This window comes from Sinocyclocheilus rhinocerous, unplaced genomic scaffold (assembly GCF_001515625.1).
Source record: "Sinocyclocheilus rhinocerous isolate Xijiao unplaced genomic scaffold, SAMN03320098_v1.1 scaffold2788, whole genome shotgun sequence".
NCBI classification, from domain to species: Eukaryota; Metazoa; Chordata; class Actinopteri; order Cypriniformes; family Cyprinidae; genus Sinocyclocheilus; species Sinocyclocheilus rhinocerous.
The window spans coordinates 88,086-96,230 of NW_015641436.1; the positions used below are offsets into that span (position 1 = coordinate 88,086).

Consider the following 8,145-nt stretch of genomic DNA (forward strand, 5'->3'; position numbering starts at 1 on the left):
TCCTGCAGCAGATCTTGGATCAGTTGACCTCAGGTGGCTGATGGGAACTGGATCAGGTAACTGGTTTCAGAGCGGCACACACTGCAGATTCATATATTTTACTGTCCAGCAGAAGCTCCATAGACGTTTGTCAGAGGTAATCCGCTTTGAATGAGTGTTCTGTAAATTGCTTTAATGGTATTGCATTTTACCATAGAAAAACAATGGAGAATTTATATATTAATGGTGAAATGTGTTTTTATTATTATCATTAAACAGCTTGGGAGTGAGAAAGGATAGCATTAGGTACAGTGTGTTTGGTTAACCCGAAATTTCACTACCTTTATTTTTTCCCCATCTCTTGTTAAGATTTCTATTATTTAAAGTCCTCAATGCAATCAATCAATCAGCTCTATTCTGGCCCATGACAACCCAACGTAGATAAGAATTTAGCACTGTTTCATGTGGTTTCATTGGTTCTTCGGATGACTGAACTTACCCCTATCCTGGGGCAGGACCAGCCTGATGTTATTGTCAGTGCACTTCCTGATGAAGAGTAGTTGAGACACAAGATCTTCATTGAATGTTCAGGCAAACCTACAATAATTTCTGATATGATACCTGTTAAAACATTCTTCTGTATGTGGGCAGGGGTGGATTTAGTGAATTGGGGGCCCCAGGCAAAATATAGGAATGGGGCCCTATACATTTGCACACATTTTCCTAGATCAACCTTGAGGTTCCATTTTGTTGTTTTCAGCGTAAGCCTGTGTGCAAAGGCTGTCTAATTCTAAACACTTGCGAAATCAAAATGAGGTGCCGTGGGTGGAAAATTACAGATTAAGGGGTGGTAATATTATAACGAGATCCCTGTGCAACGTCACTAGGGGAGCAAAATCAGACGCGCTCGTTTTTTCAGACGCTTGCAGAAAAAGGCTTCCCAAAACAAAGTTACTGGGTTAATCTTTTTCACGTTTCCTTGGTATTAGATGCACCGGGGGCCTGATTATAGCACATAAAACCTGGAAAAGTCAGATTTTCATGATATGTCACCTTTAAATAAAGATTAAAAGAGTTGTCCATGACATGACCGTGACATCAGCTGCAATAATCCAGAAGCCAATTAAAAAATCCAACTGGGTTTTTGTCAAGGGAATCAGGATGATGTAAACATCTGGGCTGGCCTACAAAAATACATCATCACTGGAGCACTTAGTAATTGGCACATTGCAAATTACTGAAAATAATAATATTGCTGTGTAAATTTGTTTCATTTTGTATATAAATTATTTTATTAATACAAATTATTAATATTGGTTATTGTTTTCCCATTTAAAACTTAAATTATATTTTTTATTATTAATATGTTTATTTTTTCTTTGTTTTATTTTGATCTTGTACCTCTAACTATATCATATCATTTCGGCTAGTGATACTTGAATGAGGTGGGCAGCTAGTGGTAGTCAGTGGAATATGTCATTTAAAATGTTCCTCTGTTCTCCATTCATAATATTTCACGGTTGGGTTGTTTTCTGTAATTTAAAACTAAACTTTTCACCCCCTCTCGGACATTTGCTGCTTTTATGACTCCTAAGTAAACACCCACTTTGAATGTGAAGTTAGAGGCCTTACTATGATGGTTTCCTGTTTAGAAGAGGTATAATATAATAATAATTTTTAAAAAAAGCAATTGTTCTACCTTTCTGCCAACCCACCACTAGCCACGTTCAGATGTCCCACAGTGCATTTTCTGACTCAGTGTTCAGTGAAAATCAGGTGTTGCTTATATGAAATTCAGTGGAACAGGAAGTGGTCTAGTGGTCTTTTTTTAACCCTAAAAGATGTTACATCTTCATTAGATGAACGTGTACTGCATTAAACGACGACACTGACACGAGTCTTGTACAACGTAACTTTACTATCTGTTCACTGGTATACAGGTGACATCAGCGCATACTGCGCATGTGCCATACAACAGAGCACCAGTACGGGGTGTCGAAGGACAAAATGTACAACGCTTGAAATGCAATACACAACATACTCCTCCCCTCTGACTTTCAACATCAACCTCAACAACTAAACACTTTTGACATCATACATATGTTTTATTTTCTTTCTTTTTTTTTACTTTAGGAACATTAACGATATAAACACTTTTAAATATATATATGCACATAACTTCTAACACTAGCGAAATAGGGTAGACTGCCTCGTTTCCCTGGCTGAACCCTGGGGATTATTCTGCCCCAAAGATGTGGGTTAGCCACTAACTAGCGATCCAGTCTTTGTGGTGGTTTCCGCACTCTAGTCGGATAATGATGAAGAAGAGGCACAGGTGGTGTTTTTACTAGAGTGTCTGTAACAGTCACTGGTGTAGCTGGTATAGGAGATGTATTCTCAGAAGGACCGCTTACCCGAGGTTCACTAGAAGGTGGTGTGGGCAAGATTTCTGGTACCACATCCTGACCAGGGTTGATGTGAGATGCGAGTTGTTGTTGGGCCTCCAAATCACTGGGGTCATCACTGGAGATTGCTGAAGACAATAACTGGTCAACATGTCTCCTCCATGTCTGATTGTCTTTAGTTTCAACAATGTACGAAACAGGGCCAGTTTGTGCAAGAATGGTTGCGAGTACCCATTTTGCTCCCTTTCCATAATTACGAGCAAGTACGCTGTCGCCTCTGTTGAAACTTCTAAACTTCGCCTTACATCGCCTCTCCGTCTGCATTCGCTGTTGTGACAAGACAATCTGCTTGGTTGCTGTTGGTCTCAGCAGGTCCAGTCTGCTGCGTATTTGTAATTTCAGCAGTGCTGTAGCTGGAGAGACTTTAGTGACTGCATGAGGCGTGTTCCTATAAGACAACCGAAAAGTGTTCAATCGCTGGTTTAGGGAACCCTTACCCTGCGATGTCTTTAGAGCCTTCTTCAGAGTCTGGACAAATCGTTCAGCCAGGCCATTGGTGGATGGGTGATAAGGCGCAGATCTGATGTGTTGAATCCCATTCACACGCAGGAAGGACTGAAACTCTTCAGACACCAGTTGGGGGCCATTATCGCTTACAAGCTGCTGTGGTATCCCAAAACGACTGAACACAGATCTAAGCTCTTCGATGGTTTTCTCAGAAGATGTGCTGTTCATAACTGCTACCTCCGGCCATTTGCTGTGAGTGTCGACAATCACCAGAAACATGTGGCTCTCCATTGGTCCTGCGAAGTCGATATGTATTCTTTGCCATGGCTCCTCTGGAAAGTTCCATGGGTGCAAGGGGGCTATCTGTGGCATGTTTCTTACATTCTGGCAATCTGGACAACCCCTTGCTTCCTCTTCGATCTCTGCATCTATGCCAGGCCACCAGAAGTAGCTGCATGCCATCTCTTTCATCCTCACTACTCCCGCGTGGCCTGCATGCCTCAGAGGTGGGGGTATAATGACACGATAAGCCCATAGTAGGCAGCCAGATTGTACTGTGAGCTCATTTTGTCAGACCAGATAAGGTTTGAAGTTGTCTGTCATCTCTCCTCTCTTGCCATGAGAGATCCAGGCCAAAACTTCTGACAAAACTGGGTCAGTTGTTGTGAACCGTTTCACTTGAGCTGCAGTGACAGGCGCACTCTGCACTTCCTTAAAGTAAAAGATGTCAGCTTGACTGCCTTCTGGTAGTGTGTCTGGCAGAGGCAACCTGGACAGTCCATCTGCGTTACAGTGCTGCTCGGATCTCCTGTACTTAATGTCATACTGATGTGCAGACAACAACAGAGCCCAGCGCTGCATGCGATTTGCCGCCAATGAGGGAATGCCGGTTTGGGGACCAAAGATAGAGGTAAGTGGTCTAGGTCAGTAAGTAGAGTAAATTTGCGCCCAAACAAGTACTGGTGAAATTTCTTGACGCCAAATAAGATTGCTAAGGCTTCTCGTTCAATTTGAGCATAATTGCTCTCTGCTGAGTTCAGGGTCCTTGACGCAAAGGCGATTGGCCTTTCTTCACCAGATGGCATAACGTGTGAAAAACTGCGCCGACACCATACGGTGAAGCATCACATGCCAGCTGTATCGGTAGTGAAGGGTTGTAATGCGTGAGGACCTTGGATTGTGTTAATACACATTTCACATCCCTGAATGCCTTCTCACATCTGTCGGACCATTTCCATTGTTTGGACTTGTTCAGCAGTTCATGTAGGGGACGAAGCCTGCTGGCCAGGTTTGGCATGAACTTTGCATAGTATGTTAGTAGCCCTAAGAATGATCTCAGCTGGCTTACGTTCTTTGGAGATGGTGCATCCACAATAGCTTTTACCTTTGATGATGCTGTGTGGAGACCAGCGCTGTCAATTACATGCCCAAGATATTCAATGGTGGGTTGGAAGAATTCACATTTGTCTTTCTTTACCCGGAGACCATACTCCTGTAGCCGCTGCAGTGTTGTATTCAAGTTCCTGAGATGATCCTCATCATCTTTTCCTGTGATTAACAGGTAATCGAGATAACACTGTACTCCATTCAAGCCACTCAGGATTTGGTCCATGGCACGCTGAAACAATGCTGGAGCCGAAGTTTGTAGGCCCTTGTGTGTCACGATGTTCAACAGCTCCTGGGAAACAGGATCTACCTGCATTTGAAGGTAAGCATGACATAAGTCTATTTTACTGAATTTCTGGCCGCCTGATAATCCATCAAAAAGATCTTCGATTAATGGCAAGGGGTACTGTTCCACGGTTAAAACAGGGTTGACAGTAACCTTGAAATCGCCACAAATTCTGACTGTTCCATCTTTTTTTAATACAGGAACAATTGGTGTGGCCCACTCACTAACACTTACTTTCTTAAGTACTCCAGTTTTCTCCAGGTGGTCTAGTTCTGTTTCCACCTTCGGCTTAAACGCATAAGGAACAGGGCGCGCTTTTAGGCACTTAGGTTTACTGTCAGGTTTAATGGCCAGCTTTACCATAATATCTTTCATGTTCCCCAGTTTGTCTCCGAACACTTCTGCATGCTTCCTCAGGATGTTTTGCAAACTGGTAGACTCTTTCGCTACTGAGTGCAATTCCTGCCAGTTTAACTTTATTTTCTCTAGCCATGCTCGGCCCATTAGAGCTGTGTGACTACTACCTTTCACAATATACAGTGGTAATTTTACCTTCTGTTTGTTCAGCTCTACAGTCACATCCACAACCCCTGAAAGAGGTACAAGCTCTCATGTGTATGATTTCAGGGACAGGTTCGCTTTCCTGGGACAGAGGTGTGGCCACTTCTCTAGAGAAGTTGACTCTGCCACGAGCGATACAGCTGCACCTGTGTCCACTTGCATAGGGACGGCCTCCCCATCCAGCCGTGGCGTCACCCAGTAGCCATCAGAATTTAAAGACACAGACATAACATGTGAGAACTCATTTTCATCAGATTCATCCTCTTGTTTCCCTGTATATTCCACTTGATTTACACGTTTCTTTTTAGTTTTCCTGACATAACCTTTCCTCGGTTCCACATGTTTAGTTGGATTTACTTTCTCAATTACCATCAGCTTTTTGTTTTGACATGCACGTTCAATGTGCCCTTTTCTTCCACAGTTTCTTCAGTCTTTGTCTTTGTACCAGCATTCCTGTGCCGGATGACCACTCTTTCCACAGCGGTAACATGCTTTCTTACCATCCTGTTTTATTTTCTCACTGTATACTTTGTGAACTTGACTGGATACACTTAACTCTTGCACGTCTTTCGCAGCCATTTCCATGGATACACTGATTTCTATTGCTCGCTCTAATGTAAGATTACTTTCGCATAGGAGTCATTTTTGAATTGTCTCACTACGCAGTCCACGGGCGAATCTGTCTCTTATTGTGTCGTTCAGTGCTGTGCCAAATTCGCAGTGTTCCGACAATCGCTTCAATACGGCAACAAATTGTACAATCGATTCTCCCTCTAACTGATTTCGTTTATGAAAGCGAAATCTTTCAGCAATGATGAGGGGTTTTGGTGCATAATGTTCTTGGAGCAATGCTACAATGTCCTTAAATAAGCAATCACCAGGCTTATTGGGCTGGACCAGACTGTGCAGTAGATTATACGTCTTGCTGCCCATTACACTGAGGAACGTTGGTACTAACACCTCATCTCTTATTCCGTTAGCTTTGACGAAATAATCAAACCGCTCAGTATAAGAGCTCCACTGCTCGACAGTTTCATCATAAGGTCCGATTTGACCCACTAGACCCGCCATTTTGGTCTGTTTGTCAGTGTATTTTTCCACTCACTCTTTTGTAGCCGACTCTTTCCTCCCGCGCTGGATTGTCGTCTTCGTGATGTGCAGCCGTCTTCTCTTTTCTCTGTTTGCGCTATTCTCCCAGCGCGATTGGCTTCGCATGAGTTTTACCTGTTAGCTTCCGACGAACGCTTGCAACCGCGTGCAGCCGTTGTCAGCTGAATAACACTACATCTAGGAGTGCCGCGGAAGATAAGAGAGCGTTTATCCTCGTCGCCAGTTTTGTTACATCTTCATTAGATGAACGTGTACTGCATTAAACGACGACACTGGCCATGTCCCAAATGGAACACTTCATGTGCACTTGCGGTCTTACGGACTTACAATGGCCGCCGCGTGCGTGTGTCCGTTAAGTCCACGAGACAGTAGGGTGTCCCATTTGTCATTTTAGCGTTCAGAAGGGTGCTCGCGAGCGCCCCCTTTGCAGCCGTTATGCGCCCTCGATCCGCACTTCTGCCGAGCCCGCACTGGTGCAAGCTCCGCAGCAGACTTCTACCCGACAGTCAAAGCGGCATTACGTCACGAATGTGCGGACTCAGAGGAAGACCGTGATGGTTTAGGGTGCCATTTGGGACAGGGCCACTGACACGAGTCTTGTACAATGTAACTTTACTATCTATTCACTGGTATACAGGTGACATTCATCAGCGCATACTGCACATGTGCCATACAACAGAGCACCAGTTCGGGGTGTCGAAGGACAAAATGTACAACGCTTGAAATGCAATACACAACTTAAGATATGCTGAATTCAGAATAACATTTGTTCTATTTTTGCAATAGTAAGGGTAGTATGTTATTGTGAATTCAGCCAGAGATGCCATGTAGTTTCTCCATCATTATTCTGCCACAAACTGCCACAACCTGTTCTCCATCTATTAAGATACTGATCTGATTGGGTGATAACTTCTATGAGTAAGTTTTTTTAAATATACAAATCTGTCTGGGAAAAAAAATATGTTTACAGAATACTAGGCTGACAGTGAGCTCTTTTGAGGATGACAATCACTGGATTTGCCAAAGTTTGTGAGGTTGGTGACATCAAATACATTCTTGTTTGTTTCAGGTACTAATTCTGTAAAGAGAACTTCATATTTAATAATTACACCAGAAGGCCCATAATTATGTGGGGGCTTTATTGAGAGCAGCAGAAGCAATAAATGCAAACAACCAGGGGGGAAGTGCAAATGTAGATGTAATATATATATATATATATATATATATATATTTGTATATACTGTATATACTGTATATATGTATGTATAAAATCAGGAATTTACATTTTCAGCAAACAAAAAAGATTCGGTCATTTTTGTCTGAACAAATAAGGGCAGAACTACTTCAATAGTTTTCTTCACTGATGTTGTCCTTCATTTCAATCCTTCAAGGTAGACATGATGTCAATAAAGTGCCTATTCGGAATCCATAGGAGGATAGCAGCAGCCATCTAAAGTTGAGTTTCATTCACAGCTGTGAGAAGTGAATTGGCTGCTTCTGGTGTTCCTGCAAAACCACCACATAATGTGCATTTCTTATTATTGAATCAAACTATTCAGAAGTACTCCAGATCATATTACATCAATATTACATATTACATTAAAGTGTAAATGATTCCGATTCAAAAAAAGGGAGGGGAGGTGTAAATGATAATGCATTTTTGGTAGACATTCAAATATTCAAGTATTGCGTAATAGAGAAACTATTACAAAGATCTCCATCTGTCCCTTTTTCACAGACTTGGTGAATCTGTCATCATCTATTCTTATGTCATTATTTCATGTAGCTGACCTACCTAAAACATTTCACCGTTATCAGCTATCATGTGTGCCATGAATGTCATGCAATTATTCCAGTGGAGGCACATTGAAATTTGTGGTGTAAATGCAATCCAGCTGATTCAGACTCTAT

General features: G+C 42.4%; 1 pseudogene; it reads right to left on the reverse strand.

Moving 5' to 3' along the window:
• Positions 1-2,249: 2,249 nt before the first annotated feature.
• LOC107754886 (uncharacterized protein K02A2.6-like) lies at positions 2,250-6,195 on the reverse strand (annotated as a pseudogene).
• Between the last annotated feature and the right edge of the window lie 1,950 nt (positions 6,196-8,145).